The sequence below is a fragment of the Hyaena hyaena genome, unplaced genomic scaffold (assembly GCF_003009895.1).
Source record: "Hyaena hyaena isolate Hyena2069 unplaced genomic scaffold, ASM300989v1 scaffold_5, whole genome shotgun sequence".
Taxonomy (NCBI): Eukaryota; Metazoa; Chordata; class Mammalia; order Carnivora; family Hyaenidae; genus Hyaena; species Hyaena hyaena.
In genome coordinates, this window is record NW_024080637.1 from 4,502,513 (window position 1) to 4,521,940 (window position 19,428).

At 40.5% G+C, this 19,428-nt stretch overlaps 1 long non-coding RNA gene across 1 annotated transcript; it reads right to left on the reverse strand.

Moving 5' to 3' along the window:
- Positions 1-6,435: 6,435 nt before the first annotated feature.
- Positions 6,436-18,961, reverse strand: LOC120236249. The gene is made up of 3 exons (XR_005529616.1): positions 18,815-18,961; positions 6,656-6,766; positions 6,436-6,570 (listed from the first exon to the last, which is right to left on the reverse strand). It is a non-coding gene; the product is annotated as an uncharacterized LOC120236249 (long non-coding RNA).
- Positions 18,962-19,428: the final 467 nt, after the last annotated feature.

Sequence of the window (19,428 nt, forward strand, 5' to 3'; positions counted from 1 at the left end):
TTCATGTGTTTTGTTTCTTAAATTCCACATATGAGTGAAGTCATATGATATTTGTCTTTCTCTGACTTATTTTGCTTCGTGTAATAATGCTCTCTAGTTCCATCCATGTTGCTGCAAATGGCAAGATTTCATTTTTTTTTGATCCCCTAGTAATATTCCATTGTGTATGTATATAAAACACATCTTTATCCTTTCATCAGTTGATGGACATCTGGGATCTGTCCATAATTTGGCTGCTGTACAATCATTTTAATATGGCTTTTTTAAGGCAACTGTTATTAGGTTTACTGTAAAGGTGAATCATTGGAGGAATTCTTTTGGCAAGTTAAATGCTGATCTTTGAGAATGTCATTCAAGCCTCAAGAATTATCTAGTGCCTACCATGTTACATACGAAAGAAGTATCCTATGAACAATGCCCTGAAGCTCACCTTCTCAAGAAGACTTGTACCAACGAAATAATTTGTTTCTTTTAATATTTATTTATTTATTTTGAGAGAGAGAACATAAGTGGGAGAGGGCAGAGAGAGAGGGAGAAAGAGAATCCCAAGCAGGGACCACACTGTCAGTGCAGAGCCTATAAAGGAGCTCGATCTCACAAACTGTGAGATCATGACCTGAGCTGAAATCAAGAGGCAGATGCTTAACCAGCAGAGCCATCCAGGCTCCCCACCATGAACCAATTTAAAAATAAGCCATTATTTTTTTGCTTATTCTTTTTTAACTCATGAATTTAAATGTCACCACATTTTTTCCCACTAAACTCTCTTTTGTTGCATAGGAGAGAAATCGCTTGAGGGGCGCCTGGGTGGCTTAGTCGGTTAAGCGTCCGACTTTCGCTTAGGTCATGATCTCGCGGTTCGTGGGTTCGAGCCCCGCGTTGGGCTCTGTGCTGACAGCTCAGAGCCTGGAGCCTGTTTCAGAGTCTGTGTCTCCCTCTCTCTCTGACCCTCTCCTGCTCACGCTGTCTCTCTCTCTCTCTCTCCTAGAAATAAGTAAAACATTAAAAAAAAATTTTTAAAGAAATCACTTGATATTCATTACCACCTTTCATTGCCTATGACATAAATACTCTCAGAAACATGGGCTTGTAAAAATAAGTCTGATTATACACTCTTCCTTCCCTTTTCTTTACTCCCTGATTCGAAAATCTAATATATCTTTATGATGCCTACAGAGAAAAAGCTAAATCAAGTGGTGATAGCTTAAAATAAACAACCTGTGGGGCAGGTGGGTGGCTCAGTCAGTTAAGGGTCAGACTCTTGGTTTCAGCTCAGGTCATGATCTCACGGTTTCTGGGTTCGAGCCCAGTGTGGGGCTCTCTGCTGACAGCGTGGAGCCTGCTTGGGATTCTCTGTCGCCCTCTCTCTCTCTGCCCCTACCTTTTCTCTCACACAAAAATAAATACATAAACATTTAAAAAAATAATAACCTGAAAGCAAGGAAGATTATTTTAGAGAGATAATCAAACCTGTCTGTAATAAATCCCATATTTCTAAGTACTAACATTGACTATGTTTCCTGAATCCAAAACTCACCCTCAACCCTGAATCCCTGCTGCAAGGACCCCCTGCATTAGCTATAAAAACACCTGTGGTTAACTGTCACCAGTTATTCCATACTTTGCCTCTTTTGCCTCTTTAAGCAGTTTGTTGGTTAAGTCTGTTCTGCATTTTTAGATTTACCTGTTTTTCTGTGACTGCTCCATCCAAAGTCTGACAATCTCAACACATCCTCCTCCTCCCCATCAGTGCAAAATTTATTCTACAAAGTATGGATGCACCCTAGCAAACTCTAGGCTTTCCCCCTAAGAAGGTTGCCATGTGGTCAAAGAAACTGGGAGCGTGCTCCTCTGGCAAGTTTCTCATCATACCAAGTAAACCCAGCTTTGTCACCCACCATGATTTATCAACATTGAAAAGGAATTGCTTTTTCCTCCTCTTCACGAAAGAGGCTGCCGTAAACATTGATACTTGAACTTCTTTTAAAGAGCCAAACCTCTTGAGAGGTACAGATGAGGAAATGTTTGGATTGGTAGTAGTAGGAATGAACGGCTTTTATAAATTGGAGCAACGAATTCTTCATTTGGTTAAAAGTACATTCTACACCTTATTTCCTGTTCAGTAAATGGAACACTTTTGTGGAAATAAGCCAAAGGTTTTATGAATAGCTCCTTACTTTTTCTCATCTGTGAGGAACATTTTTCAAACATACATTAAAAAATAAATCCCTACAAGAATTTTATGTTCTCACTCCTTTGCTGCTGGGAGCTTTATATCATAGCTTTGTGTCATTAAGTCTTAGCTGAATTTGTATCTGATAGGATCCTTTGCATAAAGTCAAGCATCAGATAAAAACAGCTTGATCTTGTTATATTCCAAATATTTCTCAGCATTAAGCCAAGAATTTTGAGATTTCAAGTGTTAACTATTTTGAGTCACTTTACTATTTCCACCATGATATGTGTGAGTTTCTAAATGAAAATCTTCTGAATATTCATTACAAATCTGATATTTCATGAAGCTGGGATTTTTGGATAATTCTTAGTCTTTAAATTGTCATCACCTTTTTACCTATAAGAAAAAAAAAAGCCAAGGTGACTTGTACTAAGAAATCATATTCATTCACGTCCTCAAAAGTTTTGCCAGGAACAATTGAGTTTCCTGTAGGAAGATAATATGCATATGTAAAAAATCATGAGCAAATTCTGTTTCCTTTTGTGTAGCAATATAAAAATAATATTTTCTACTCTTGTCACATACTTTGTCTCTCTAATATCAGATACAGAATTGGAAAGTCATGGTTTGGAGAAGCAGAGGGAATTGCAGAGATGGTATCTCTATATTATTTCTGGATGACTCACAAAGATGCAATTTCATATGAACTTCATTTTAAAATACTTCATGACTTCAGTGTGAAGTTTAAATCATGAAAAATATACAACTGAGCCAAGTGAGTTTAACAATAATTTTATAGAAATTGAAAGGTTTATTTTATGTGTTGAATGGTAATAGAAACTGTTTTGCATTCTACTGTTTCCATTTTTATTTTTTTTGAATTATCATCACTTTCTCATTTCTGTACGTTGTTGCCCACTGTATACTGTGAAGGGATTGCATTATACAATTTATTTGAAATCTTTTTAACTGCGTTGGTATGGTAATAGACCTCCTGACAGGCTCATAACTACATAATGTGACTCTGAAGGTTTTTCCAGTGAGCAAATCATAAAAGAAATAAGTGTGGAATAGAAGCCAGTTCAAGAACTGATTTTTATCAGTAGTATAGTAAATGAATAGTGAATACCCTAAAGATACTTGGTAAACGTGTAAAATCTGTTTGTATAGATTTCTCTCTCTCTCTCTCTCTCTCTCACACACACACACACACACACACACATAGGCATACATGTTCATGTGCATACAGCTTATCTGCAGGAAAATACTTCAGGTGTATTAAACCAAGCATGTTTAACTTATTTTATTTAAAATAAAATCACCTCACTAAGAGAAGGAAAAGTGAGAAGTCCCACATAGAAAACGGGGAAGAGAAAAATAACTATGTTAATTCTTCCATGATTTTAGAATTGAAAAACAGTAAGAACAACATATTCTGGGTTCTGTGTGCATTTAGTCATTTAGTCACTCAAAAGACATTTATCAAGTGCTTATTTTTTTATTTTTTTATTTTTATTTATTTCTAGGAGAGAGAGAGAGAGAGAGACAGCGTGAGCAGGGGAGGGTCAGAGAGAGAGGGAGTCACAGACTGAAACAGGCTCCAGGCTCTGAGCTGGCAGTCAGCACAGAGCCCGACGCGGGGCTCGAACCCACCAACCGCGAGATCATGACCTAAGCGAAAGTCGGACGCCCAACCGACTAAGCCACCCAGGCGCCCCTTATCAAGTGCTTTTGAGATGCCAGGGCTTTTACTAGGCCTTGGGTGTGGCAAAATAATAGATACTGCTTCTGTCTTCAGAAATGAACAGTCAGAAAGCATAGTGATATGTAAAATGATAGAGGTAAACAGAGGTGCTAAGGAAACCCCAGAAAGAAGTGAATATGTTTTGTTCTGTACTTTCTTAGATTTAATTAATGTACCAGATCGCTTTCTCTAAACCTCCAATCTGTCTCCCAAACAATCACATCTTTTATAAGTAGTTCTCCAAAGAAATACTAGAATTTTTCTAAAATCTGCAATGATATTTTAGTATTTAGCTCTTTTTTGTAACTTATGGGTATGACTTGGCTTCTTAATCTGCAGTCAGGACAGATTGTATCACTTTTAAACTAGCACTTAACCGCCAATTTTTCCTCCCTCACCTCCCCAATGTAGGGGAGGCACATACTTCCCACCACATTGACAAGGGAACTTGGCCATGAGACTTGCTTTGACCAATGGAATGTGAGCACATGTGACATACACTCCATCCTTGAAGAGGTACTAATATGCTTGCATAATTTGTTTTGTCCTCTTGAGCTTCTGATCTCTGCTGAAAGAGTGGCCTTCCTTGGATAGTCCTGAACTTAAAAAACACATAGAGCCCATCAAAGCTGTAAGCAATCCTCAGAGGCCTGTGAGCATGAAATAAATCTATATTAGGATAAGCCACTGAAATGTTTGGGTCACTTGTTACTATAGCAAAAATAATTAATACAAGAGTCAACCTTATCAGCATATATGTGTGAAAAACCGTAAGCAATGTAAGCAAAGTGGGGGAATTTGAATTGATTTTCAAAACAAAGAGGCAAATGTTACACATAGATTGTTGAACAGGTGCCATGTATCATTCTTAATACAATGTATACCATTTTGTACCAAAGAGTGTGCAAAGGATACAAATATTTACCATACAATAAGCCTATACGTATGTCTATGTGCCTGTATATTTGCATTACTAATAATAATGTGTCTGTCATGATTCCCCCTTTATTATAAAATTTAAAAGAATTCATTTTCACAATAAAATCTATTGCCAATAATCTAATTCAGTAAAGAGAATTACATTAGGAAAAAGTTTTATCCTAGTAAAATAGAATGTTAGGTTTATGAAATGCTTCAGACAGTTTTCACTATCCATTATGGCCATAGGAAGCAAAATAAAGAACCTATGTTGTAGGATTATAACTGTGTTTTGTATAACTATACCCCCAGATACATATGGTAATAGAAACAATAATACCAATATTAGTATTTTCTCATTTGTAGGAAGGTTCTAATTTGACCACTGAGAAAGAGTTCTTGTTCAATACTGTGTATTAATAGTAGCTCTCAAAATTTTAAAATCATCTGTGGCTAACACTCATCTTGTTTATATTTCTGCTCTACAGTATTTGCATATTATAGTTATTTGACTATCATCTCAAAGCAACCTCCCTGTTCCAAAATTAATTCCAATGTTGAAGATTTGTATGTGTGGGTGGAGAGAATGTACGCATATAAAACATAATTATATTATGCCATTTCCACCATGAGTTTTTTATAAACTCTAAAATCATGCAAGAAAGCATATTTTTATGAATTCTGAAATGCTTTATAAGCACCAGTGGGATATAAACTTTCTTCACAAAAACACATATTGGCTCATTCCAGAACTATCTGGTATTATTCATCTAAATGAAAATTATTTTTACGCTGATTTTTATGGCAGTTTTTCATTGTACCCTGCAGATATATTAATGTGTTTTTATCATGTTGACATGTTATTATAAATAAATCATTTTATCTTAAACTTACGGTGTTTCTCCCATGCTTATATTAAGAAGAAGTGGGGGACTAGTTTGAATCAAAAGAAGTATCTGTAATAGTCCCTCCAGGAGTCCTCGTAGATTTTTGCCAGCTTGCGATTGATTGGGGCGGGGGGGGGGGGGGAGATACAATAATCTAAAATACAAACAAAAACGCATTCCCAAAGTTTATTGAATCGAAAGAGAAAATATGTTGGGGATGCACCGTATGGGCTTACTAGAATTCCTTTGCCTATTTCATGTGAACCCACAGCCAAACAAATGAAGCTTCCACTTGCACAACTGGAGAATTATTACTCTTCATTTCTTAAAAAGAAAACCACGGGTGATTGTGTATCAGTTGGTCTGAATTTGTGCATGTAGCAAATAGGGAATGAATTACTTCCTCCACTTTCTCTAGGTACTGAATAGATGCATTTATCATGAATCTGTCACATACTGAATGTAGGAGATGGGATATTAAGGCTGAAAATAATGTTTTGAAAGGGCATTTTGCCTGTTCATTCCTTGATTTTTTTTCCTTTGTGCTTTTCTTCATTTATTTGTTCATTCATTTAACAATAAATATTTATTGAGCTCTTCCTATGACATAAGCGCTGTGCTAAGTTCTGGGAATACAGTGGTAAATAAATAAATGCGGGAGGAGCTCAAAAGACAATTCCAGGTCCTTCTCAAATTCACTCATCCATTTATTCACATTTATTTCCAACACATAGTACAATGAATAGAGTCAAACAAACATGAATTTAATTTGCACTTAACAGCCAGGTGATGTTGGGTAAGTTGTTTAAATTCTCAGAGCCTCAGCTTTCATACCTGCTGTTTACCTTGAAGAATGACAGAGTGGATTACAAACATAACAGATAAAACTGCTTGACATTCTCCTCTCTCCTACCCCACACCAAAGCTCACCTGCTCCCCACATGTTAGGCCGTAGGGATGTAAGATGGATAGGATGCATTTCCTAAGCACTGTGCTTACTTGGAGCTAATGTAGAGAAATATCAAATGTGGTCCTCGTCTTCTGAAAAGTTAAATAATAATGAGTAACGTTTAATATATACCAACCATTGTCCTAAGCACTATTACATGGATGAACTCACTATTCTTCATAGTAACCTACGAGATAGGAATTATGCACATCCTGTTTTCTTTTATTTTTTTAACTTTATTTATTTTAAGAAAGAGAGAGACAGAGCAGGAGCAAGAAGGACAAGGGGAGAGAGAGAGAGAGAGAGAGGGAGAGAGAGAGAGAGAGAATCCCAAGCAGGCTTTGTACTGTCAGTGCAGAGCCCCATGAGAGGCTTGAACTCATGAACCGTGAGATAGATCATGACCTGAGCTGAAACCAAGGGTCAGACACTTAACCAACTGAGCCACCCAGGAGCCCCTACATCCTGTTTTCTGTGAGGAAGTGGCAGCACAGGAAGATCAGGCCACTTGGCCAAAGTCACACAACTAGTGAGTAGCAAGGTGGAATTCAATCCCAAGATGCCTGTCTGTGGAATCTGTGGTCTTAGCCACTGCCTCTTTTTTTTTTTCCTCATTTATTTTTTTCATTTTTAAATTTACATCCAAGTCAGTTAGCATATACTGCTGTAATGATTTCAGGAATAGATTCCGGTGATTCATCCCTTACATATAACACCCAGTGCTCATCCCAACAAGTATCCTTCCTAATACCCCTCACACATTCAGCCCATCCCCCACCATAACCCTTCCAGCAACCCTCAGATTATTCTCTGTATTTAAGAATCTCTTATGTTTTTTTGTCCCCTTTCCTGTTTTTATATTATTTTTGCTTCCCTTCCCTTATGTTCTTCCGTTTTGTATCTTAGATTCCTCATAGGAGTGAAGTCATATATTTGTCTTTCTCTGACTGACTACTTTTGCTTAGCATAACATCCTCTAGTTCTAACCACGTAGTTACAAGTGGCAAGATTTCATTCTTCTTGATGGCCGAGTAATATTCCTCTGTGTGTATGTGTGTGTGTGTGTGTGTGTGTGTGTGTGTGTGTACCACATCTTCTTTATCCGTTCATCAGTCAATGAACATTTGGGTTCTTTCCATACTTTGGCTATTGCTGATAGCGCTGCTATAAACATTGGGGTGTATGTCCCTCTTTGAAGCAGCACACCTGTATCCCTGAAATAAATACCTAATAGTGCAATTGCTGGGTTGCAGCATAGTTCTATTTTTTAATTTTTTGAGGCCTCTCCATACTGTTTTCCAGAGTCTTAGCTACTGCCTCTTGAAGGGAGGTTACTAATAGAAGACAATAGATGGTAAGCATCTTATGAGTGCTCTAAGCAGTAAGTGAATAAGGGGAGAGAAATCAGGGCAGAGGGTCTAGATATTTAAAAACTGATAACATTTTAGTAGAAAGAGCAGTGGATAATGAGATATTATTGGGCATTTCAAGAAGGTTTTATTTTATATCTCTAGAAAATGATTCTTCCATACATATAACACAAATCTATTATACTGGGTAGGAACCATTCTGTTTAGAGGAGATGAAAGACATATTTTAAAAAATAATTTTAACTTTGTACCACTTCTGATTTATAAAAGTAATGCATGCTAACATAGAAAACTAACAAAATGGCAAAATATAAAGAGAAGCATCTTAAAAATCACTCCTCGTTTTGTCAACTGAGAAGATAATCACTTTAATATTTGGAAACATTCCCCTTGATTCTCTTTTCTGTGCATATTATATTAAATTTGTTTTTACATAAATACAGGCGATAAACTTATATGCAATTTCAGACCTGTTCTTTTCACTTAATATTTTATCCTGAGCAACAGATATTATTTTTTTATTGATGCCCCTACGGTCCCTAACCTCCTTGCTTGTTTTACCATCTACATAACACCTACCACCTTTGACATACTGCCATGTCAAATGTTCCTTCTTTATTTCATTCTTCTGCTGTCCCTCCCCTCCCCACCCCCTGCATACATTCAAGAAAATAATCTCCATGAGAGCAAAAATATGTTTGTTCTGTTCTCTACTGTATCTCCAGTGAGTAGAGAGTGCCTGGCACACAATGGGTGTGCTATTTATTGAATAAATGATGTCACAGAGGAAGGGATACTAGCGTCATCACAGGAGAGAATTCCTGGATTTAAAAGTCAGTCAGATAATGTAACTATAAAAACACATACTCATGCACCATACATAGTCAATTCTTCTCACCTCTTATGTCATTTCTAGTAATTTGGGGTTACACGCATAGGTAATAGGATGGCCAATTCCTCATGAATAATGAATTAGATGGTTGTAGCTTGCATGCAAATTTTTTTTCCACATAAGGAGTTCTTCTCAGAACTCTTCTTTTTCTCTAGAGTTTTCTCTCATATCATCTTTTTTATCCTGCCTTTGCATTGTACCTCACGCATCCTGATAATCCTGGTTCCCAGCTTTTTCTAATTTGGGGTTTGTTTTCAGTGACAATCCGTAATATGTCATGGATACATATTTTCTCTTTGAATTTGGTTTCACTTTGATTGGTGGTCTGTTGGTTTGTTCGGTTAGCCAAGTCTTGGAATACACACATAGACCTTCCACTAAAATTAACCAGTTCCTTGAATTTCCTAGACGTCTGACGGTCAGGCATGGACCTGCCTATATGAACTCCCATCTTCCTATCTAATTAAAACTGAATCATCATATATGTTTATATTCAATAGTCCTTTCCCTGATTTTTATCTGTAATGTTTGTTTTCTGTCATCTTTACATATGTATATAACAAGAGCATAGAACTTTATCACTTCAACTCAACTCAACACTATAAAAATTATTTAGATGAGATAATGTACATGGAAGTGCTTGGTAAGCTTTCAGGTTCTTTACAGACACTATCCCAATGCAAACACCATTAGCTCACAGTATCTCTGACTGTGTAGCATGTCATATAGTCACACCACTCTCTGTGCAAAAATCTTTCATATGCTCGAAGACCTATAAATTCATTCCAACTTATAGGCTGAATTGCCTAGTTTATTTGTAATTTCTTCCTATAATCTTTTCTCAAACTCTTCATGGTCTGTATACTTTGTGACTTCTCTCTGACCTATTGTTTATTCTGTCTTTGTTAGCATGACCATCTGACAAGTGAACCTCACCTTACGAAGCGCAGCTCTGTGAAAATATTTTATAAGTTGTGTCCCATTATAAATGCAGTAACTTAAGTAACTTGCTGCTCACTTAAACACTCTCTGCAGAGGGAAGTTAGGAAAGCACTTACGCTTATGGAGAACCAAATCCACTGCTCGCCAGTAGCGTGACCTTGCTACCCAGCTTCTCTAAGTCCTGGTTTCCTCATCTGTAAGGATGAGGCTAATCGTCAACCCCTCCAGCAGTGGTTTTCAAAGGTGGGGGTGCTGGAGCACATTAGAAAATGTGCAAGTGTTTTCGGTCCTCTCAAGGGCTGGAGGGAGGCGAATGGGGGACGGGGACATAAATATCCCAAATGCCAGGGAGTCCCTCATAACTACAAACTGCCCCACCACAAATTGTTGGTAGTGCTGCCCCTGAAAAACAGATAAAGCAACTCCTTACAAATGTCCCTCTAAAATGGACACTAGATGATAGGACAGTGAAATGTTCTGATTAAGGGGGAAAAGTCAGCATTCAAAATCCATGAGATTTTTCTGCCCTGTTAAAATAATAATTCTAAAGTTGTTTCCTGTATAAGTCTGCCCAAAGCAAATCTGCAGTTCTCCTGCTCTATGGAAAGCAACTTAAATTCTCAGATCAGCTCACCACCCCGGTTAGAGGACTTCTATTAACTACTTTAAAAGCAACAAGTTCATTTCCATTGCTGTCTGTCTTTCTTTCTTTTCTTTTTCAATGTTTGTTTATTTTTGAGAGAGACAGAGTATGAGTGGGGGAGGGTAGAAAGAGAGGGAGACAGACTCAGAAGCAGCTCCAGGCTCCGAGCTGTCAGCACAGACCCTGACGCAGGGCTTGAACTCACAAACCACAAGATCATGACCTGAGCTGAGGTCAGACGCTTAAGCAACTGAGCCACTCAGGTGCCCCTATTGTCTGTATTTCTAAAATCTTACTTGACTTTAGTCAAATCAGTAGGCCATATTACAGGTTATAAGTTAAATAAGATACTTCTTTGGATGTATCTAGCTCTTAGTCCAGCTTGTTAGGCATAGATGGGCAGGTCAAGCTCTGTAATGAGCTCTGTCAAAGTTCACAGGCCAAAGGTGAAAGCACTTTACCTCCAGCCCTGCCTTGCAGATCTCTCCTCCCTGCCCCCAAGCACGTCCCTACTAGGGGTCCACATGCACCCAGATATAATGCAATCTGAAAGTACAAGGGATGAAACTATGATTTCATAGATCACAGCCAGTAGATAAAGTCTTCCTCCTTCTACCTCCTTCCCTGCTAACTCAACAGTCCTTACATACAGCATGTCTGAATTCTTAAGAGCCTAGTCTTTGAATCCAGCAATCAATAGCACTTTGCAGCAACTGGTAAGTACCACCTCTACTTTGGTTTTTTCACCTTCCTTCCTTGGCTGTCTTTGTCCTTCACACTCCTTCCCTGGGATTGTTCTCCTTAGTAAAATAAGAGCACATACACCCTCTGCTTCAGGCTCTGCTTTCCAGAGATCCAGACTAAGACGTAAGTGGAGAATTGAAACCATCATCTGGTTAATTCAGACCAAACTCTTTTTTTTTTAATGTTTTATTTATTTCTAGGAGAGAGAGAGAGACAGCGTGAGCAGGGGAGAGTCAGAGAGAGAGGGAGTCACAGACTGAAGCAGGCTCCAGGCTCTGAGCTGGCAGTCAGCACAGAGCCCGAGGCGGGGCTCGAACCCACGAACCGCGAGATCATGACCTAAGAGAAAGTCGGACGCTTAACCGACTAAGCCACCCAGGCGCCCCGAATTCAGACCAAACTCTTGTGGAGATCAATTTGGATGAATTTCCAAGTCAGGGTGTCAAATCCGGAAGGATGGTAATGTCAACTGACAAGTTAAAATGAGCCGTCAACATTGTGAAATCATCATACCACATTCCTCTTATAAGCTTGCTTTCAAATCCTCTGGTATCTGTTTCGTAGACCCTCTAGCCTCAGACTTCCTATCCTCATCACAACTGCCTTCATCTGACAACCTCTGTTGAAGTTTAATTGGGAAAACAGACACCATCAGATGGGCACTCTTGGATCATCTTATCACTAGGTCAATAAGCCCAGCTGCGCCTCCCTCATTTTTTTCCTGTTCCATCTGGTGGAGTGCCCCTTCTCCTATGGCCAGCCAATTTCCCGGTATAGACCTGATTCCCCTTGGCCTTCTCAGGGCCTTGGTTCCTTATTCCCCTCCTTCTCGTGGCCATAATTCCTCTTGTTCTGTTCCCATTGGCATTCAATATACTTTCCCACCTTTAAAAGACCTCCCTTTACTGCTCCCAGGCCTCCAAAGCAAAAGCTGTCTCAACTTTCTTACCTTCTTTTTTTAAACATGTATTTATTTATTTACTTATTTTTAAGAGAGAGAGAGAAAGAGAGCAGAAGAGAATGAGTGGGGGAGGGGCAGAGAGAGGGAGACAGAGGATCTGAAGCAGGCTATGAACTGACAGCAGCGAACCAGATGCCAGGCTTGAACTCACAAACCTGGAGATTGTGACGTGAGCTGAAGTCGGACACTCCTCTGACTGAGCCACCCAGGCACCCAGCAACTCTCTTACCTTCTATTCTCTCCTCGACAAACTGTACTGAGGCTTCAACTTGCACTGCTTTGCTGACAGTGACCTCATAGAAGTTACTAAGGACTCTGTTGCTCAGTCTAATGATTGTACTTTTTACGGCTTCATTTAACCCAACCTCAAGCAGCAATCAACACAACCAAACATTCTCTCCTATAACTATTCCTTCCCTGACTGCCTTTTAACCTCCAGGAACATACTGCTATTTCTCGATTATGCCTTTGCAAGCTGCTCTTCCTCTTTCCAACGGTGAGTGTCGCCAGACCTCAAGACTCTATGTAGGCCTGCCCCCTCCTCAGTACATACTGAGACACTCTCCTACAGACGGGTGATTCCAAATTATGTCATCAGCAGATGACTCAGAAACGTGTGACATGAACCATTCCTTTCCACTGAACTTTATTTCCCACCTAGTGCGTACTGTCTTATCTTAGAATTTCAAATGCACCTCTGGGAGCTTTTTCTGCCCACAAGTCCTGTCCTGTTTAGAATAAAATAAGGAATCCTTCTATTTAATAAAATTTTTTTGAAAAAAATCTAGCCTATATACTTTACATGTTCTGCCTTCTATCTTTCTCTCCAGTTTATTTTCTTGTATTCTTTGTGCTTCTAATTTGTTAGCTTTCTTTCAGTTCCTACTCTTAGGAAATGATTTCCCTACCACAGTACCTTAGGGTGTGCTTTCGCCCTGCCTAGAAAGCCCTTTCTCTAGTCAATGTCTGTTCAGTCTTCAGTATACGTGCCTCAACATACCCATGATATAATGTGTAAGAGAGCTTGTCCAACGAGTTCACAAGAGTTTGAATTAAGGCCAGGGATTTGGGGATTAGAAGTCAGAACCCGGAGTGCCTGGGTGGCCAAAACCTCTCTTGGTTTTGGCTGACATCATAATCTCATAGTTTGTGGGTTCAAGCCCCACACTGGGATCTGTGCTGACAGCGTGGAGTCCTCTTGGGATTCTTTCTCTTTCTCTCTCCCTCTCTGCCCCTCTCCTACTTGCTCTCTCTCTCTCTCTCTCAAAAAAAAAAAAAAAAAAGATTCTCTCTCCCTTTGCCTCCCTCCTCTGCTCACATGCTCTCCGTCTCTCTTTCTAAAAAAAAAAGTCAGAACCCAACCTCTAGAAGGCAATATTATTATTATTATTTTTTTTTAATTTAGAACCTACTTTACTTTATTTTATTTTTTTACAAATAGTTTATTGTCAAATTAGTTTCTACATAACACTCAGTGCTCATCCCCAAAGTGCCCTCCTCCATGCCCATCCCCCCCTCCCCCCCACATCCATCAGTCCTCAGTTTTTGTCAGCATTCAAGAGTCTCTCATGGTTTGCTTCTCTCCCTTTCCCCCACCATTTCCGCCCTTCTTCTCCCCCTTGGTCCTCCGTCAAGTTCCTCCTAATCCTCCTATACGTGCAAACATATGATATTTGTCCTTCTCTGCCTGACTTATTTCGCTCAGCAAAACACCCTCAAGGTCCATCCAAGTTGCTACACATGGCCAAATTTCATTGTTTCTCATTGCCATGTAGTATTCCATGGTATAGATAAACCACATTTTCTTGATCCATTCATCTGTTGATGGACACTTAGGCTCTTTCCATGTTTTAGCTATTGTGGAGAGTGCTGCTATTATTTTAATTTTATGTCTACTTAATGAAGGAGGGGAATAGAGGAAGGTTGGAGGGAATTTCCAAATGTCTGGCTTGTTTGACTGGATGGAGAGAGATGCCTTGACGGAAAATGGCAGATTTAGTAGTGTAAATAGGTTTCACCGGTAACAAAAGTGTCAATGCCAGTTAATATCTAGCAAAATGCAGGGGTGCCTGGGTGGCCCAGTCGGTTGAGCTTCCCACTTCAGCTCAGGTTTGTGAGATCTCACGGTTTGTGAGTTCAAGACCCACATCAGACTCTGTGCTGACAGCTCAGAGCCTGAAGCCTGCACTTCGGTTTCTATGTCCCCTCTCTCTCCCCCACCCCTGCTCATGCTCTGTCTGTCTCTTAAAAATAAATAAACATTAAAAAATTTATAAAAATAAAAATATCTGGCAAAATACATATGTATTTGCTCTTTGATTTAGCAGTCACACTTTTGAGGCTCCCTCCTAAAGGTGAACTGACAAAAAAACACTGAAAACAAGCCAGGGTTGTCAATGGGGGTTCGATGAACAAGCTATAGCACCTTCATTTAATAGAGTACCAAGGAGATCTACAAAAAGGAATAAAGAAGTTCTCTATATATTACAATGGAGTTATCTTTAGAATATACTGTTGAGGGTAAAGAGCAAGGAGAAGAAAGCATACATAGAATGTTACCATTTATCTAGGAAAGGGAGGAGAGGATTTAACTATATATGCTAGTATTTGCTTATATTTAAAAGAATGTCAAACCACAAATCGTTTGAATGGTTACCCCTAAGGGGAGAGCATAGGACTGTAATGCAGACCTGGCCAAGTCTTAACCAGCCTGATGAGTAGCTGTGGAGCAAAGACGAAGAGTCCTGGTTGGGTCTTAATGGCCATACATTGATTCTATCTGCTTGGGTGGTCATAACACACTGTCGTGGACCAGGGGGCTCCAACAGACATTTATTTTCTCACGGTTCCAGAGGCTAGGGAGTCCAAGATCAAAGTTAGACAAGGTTCAATTCCTGGTAAGAACTCCTTCTTGGTGTGCAGATGGCCGTCTTCTCTCTGTGTCCTCATGTGGCCTTTCCTCCATGTTCCTGAAGAGAAAAAGAGAGCTCTCTCTCTTCCTCTTCTATATGGCCACTAATCGCATTACCAGAGTCCCATGGTCATGACCTGATCTCATCCTAATTGATGTCGAAGTCCCCAACTCCAAATACCACCTGTCTTAGGCTGTTCAGGCTGCTATCATAAAATACCACAGACTGGATAGCGTATAAACCACAGAAATTTATTTTTTCTCACAGTGCTGGAGACTGGAAGCCTGAGATCAGGAAGCCAGCATGGTCGGGCGGGGTCCTCTTCTGGGTCACAGACGTCATGTTGCGTCCTCACATGGCAGTAAAGGACTAGGGAACTCTGTGTGCTCTCTTTTTTAAGAACACTAATTCCATTTGTGAGAGTTCTGCCGTCATGACCAAAGAGCCTCCTCTTCACTGCCCAAAGGCCCCTCTACTACCATTACATTGAGCGTTAGTATTTCAACATATGAATTTGGCAGGGATGCAGATACTCAGACCACGGGTCTTCAATATATAAATTAGCGAGAGGGGGACACAAACACTCAGTCCATAACATACCTCCGTTGTGCTTAGGCATTGGCTTGGGGTTGCCTGGAGAAAGGAAGGTTTCAGTTAAACCATAGTGAATCCTGAAGGCACTGAAATGGAAGCTGTCAGTTGACTTCAATCTCTGCAACTGTAGCCGGACAACAAGTTCTCTCTGGAAAGGTCAGCTAAGTATCCACTGCAGTCTACTTCCCCCTCAGGAGTATCTCCTGCAGGGTTGTTTGTGGGGGAAGGGTTTGGGATACCTGATTACACAATGTACTTGTGTCCTTTGGTTCTGTTTATGTTTGACCCAGGGGTTACGCTTTTATCTTAGGATGGATTGTTACTAAGACTGTCCAGCTCTATAACCGGGTGGGTCTGTCAGATCTCTGAGGTCATTATGGGCAGTTCTGAATGCCTGGTCACTTAGTATCCTATGGTCAGTCATTCCAATCTACCAGGACCCAGCAGGATACCAGGGGCAGTTTTCCAAAAAAGGTCTAATTCTTTGCTATGGATCAGGGTCTTTGCTCTAGAAGCCCAAGGGCCTGCATTTTAACCCTTTCACTAGAGCTTGCCACAAACTCTGTACTACAATGTTTCCACCGCTGATTCTTCCAACAACATAGGATCTGCCAAATTATATGGTCCAAGGGAAAAGCTGCTTGCACCAGAGCCTGGATCTGCTGTAGTCTTTCCCTATTCTAGGCCCCACTCAAAGCTGACAAATTTTCACGACACCAGTATAAGAGCAGAATTTCTGGACAGTGGAATTTGCTGCCTTCCGAGACCAAAGAAGCCTACCAGACATTGTACTATACTTCCATCTTTATGGAGAGGTACAAGATGCATCGATTTGTCTTTTGCTTCGGAGGAGATGTTCTGGGATATGCCTGACCCCTGGGGTTTTAAAAACTTTACTGAAATCGCAGGTTCGTGAATTATCAGAGGATGTATGGTCCACCTACTGGGTTACATGCGTATACTTTATGAAGGCTTCCAGAGTGCTTGCCAATCCTTGCTCACCTTGCCAAATCAGAATGATGTTGTCACTGTAATGAATAAATGTGATGTTTTGTGGAACATCCAGAAAGTTCAGATCTCTTTGGACTGTATTAATGTCAGATAGCAAAAGAGTTAACATAGCATAATGACAAAACTTGAAAGTGTATAGTTCTCCATTTCATGTGAACTGATTCCAGCCCTTTTTCTTGATCAGGATAGAAAAGAATTCATCTTTCATGTTAATGGCCATATAGCACACACCTAAGGCCATAATTAATCTGCTCTAATTAAGATACCGTGTTTAGCATAATAGCAGCAACTAGGGATATTACTTGGTTGAGCCTACAGTGGCCTACTATCATTCTCCAGAGTCTAGCATTTGGTTTCTGCAGAGGCCAGACATGGAGACATGGTAGTGGTCACCATCTATTGCATCCTTGAGATACTTAAGGCTGATACGAATCCATTCCATCCTCCCTGGGATACAATTCTGTTTCTCTCTTGCTTAGGGGTGAGGATGGAGCGGTTTCCAGGGTTTTTACCTGGACTACTATCATATTTCTTACCCCCATAGGCTAAGTGTTACCTCAAATGACAAGTAATTCAATCTCAATTATATATTCAGCAATTGGGGAAATAACCACAGGGTCAGTGCACAGATGTAGTGTATTGATTTTAAGCAATATTGTAGCCATGAATCCACTTAATCCTGGTTCACTTTTGCATCCACTCTGCAGAGGGTTATAATGATACCTGGCTTCTAGGTGTTTGTATTAGTCAAGGTTTTTCAGGGAAACAAAATCAATAGTGTGTGTGTGTGTGTGTGTGTGTGTGTGTGTGTGTAAAGAAAAAGATTTTGAGGAACTGGCTCATGTGATTACAGGGACATGTACAACTGCAAGGAAGCCTGGCAGTCTGGAGACCCAAGGAAGAGTTGATATTGTAGCTCAAGTCCAAAGGCAGTCTGAATGCAGAATTCCTTTTTCCTGAAGAGGGCCTCAGTCTTCATTCTTAACCCCTTCAACTGATTGGATGAGGCCCACTCGGAATTATGGAGAGTAATCTGCTTTACCCAAATTCTATTAATTTTAAGTGTTAGCCACGCCTGAAAGATATCTTCACCACGACATTGAGTCTGGTATTACAACAAGCATCGGGGCACCATGGCCTAGCCAAGTCGACACATAAAATGAACCATCACAGTATCCATACCAAATAGCAGACCCTGTTCCAATAATTTTCAAAATGTATTGGTCTTTCCCTTTCCCCGATGTATAGTCACCCAAGCAAATGGCCATTCATCCTTAGGGAAAGGACAAGGAGAATTTGAGAATGTATTTGCTGTGAGATTTCAGGGTCCTTCTTCTTGGAAACAAATTACTTCTTTATTCAGTGGTGTCCTGGTTATCAATCTATCGCCTCTCTGGCCCAAATTTACCCGTCAGTACTTACTTTTTGATCATGGATGAAATGCTTCTAAGGATTGATCCTTTCTAGTGAGCAAAAGGCTAAGCTTTCTCAGCAGCGGATGCTAGAAGAATATTACAGGAAGAAAGCCCTCCTTCCACTCCTCCTGGCTGCTATGCTGTCAGTCAGTCACATGGTCAGTGGTGCTGGTCCAGCCTTGCTCCCAGAATACACAGCCCAGACTAGCCTGATAATAGTCCCATGGCCCTCTCAATAGGGATGTCATGCCCTCCAAGACTCTTGCCTGTGCCAGCACCTCCTTCTGCTGGCCTCTACCTCTCCCCCAGAGGGACAGGACTCTAGGTTTTGTATCCCTGACAATAGTGTGGCCTTCCTGACATGGACACTGTGCTCTCCAGGCATCCCATTTGCACCAGCCACTGTGCACACCCTTCCGCAACAAGAACTGTCTCCCTGCTTGTCCAGAAACTAACCAGCTCTGGCCTAGGAAAACCAGCAGACTTCTCTGCCACTCAGTAGGTTGCAACCATACCTTCTGAACCCCAGCCTTCAGAGGAGAACTCCCTCAATAGAACTCTGTCCTTCCTTGGGTATTTTCCCCCAGCCCCAGAGTACCCTTAAATCTTATACTTACTCCTTATCATAGCCAGATTATTCTTGATATTGTACTTACCCTTTTAAAATCAGGGCGTGGTTTCTGGCTTTCGATTGGACCCTGATTGATAAGGACTGGGAATGGCTCCAGAAATGTAGGATTTGGGAATCAGATTGGTCATCCCCTGGTCTTGAGTGCAGTGCTGACAACGTTGCTAATGGGAAGCCGGATGCTAGTAACTCACTGCATGCAATGACATCACGAGAGGTTGATTGTGATGGAATGCCAGATGAAGCAAGTGCCTTAGAAAGTTAACTGACCATTGGGGAGCCTGGGTGGCTTAGTCGGTTAAGCGTCCGACTTTCACTTAGGTCACGATCTCGCGGTTCGTAGATTCGAGCTCCGCATCGGGCTCTGTGCTGACTGCCGGCTCAGAGCCTGGAGCCTATTTCAGAGTCTGTGTCTCCCTCTCTCTCTGACCCTCCCCTGCTCACTCTGTCTCTCTCTCTCTCTCTCCTAGAAATAAATTAAAAATGTATATAAAAAAAGAAGAAGAAAAGAAAAGAAAGTTAACTGACCATTGTGGCAGTCTGTAAGGACTGCCGTGTGGGATGGATCCTTTTGAAAGCACTTCAGAACTTACAGGCAAAAAATTAAAAAGACACACTGAAGCCCATTAACTTTTAGCTCCG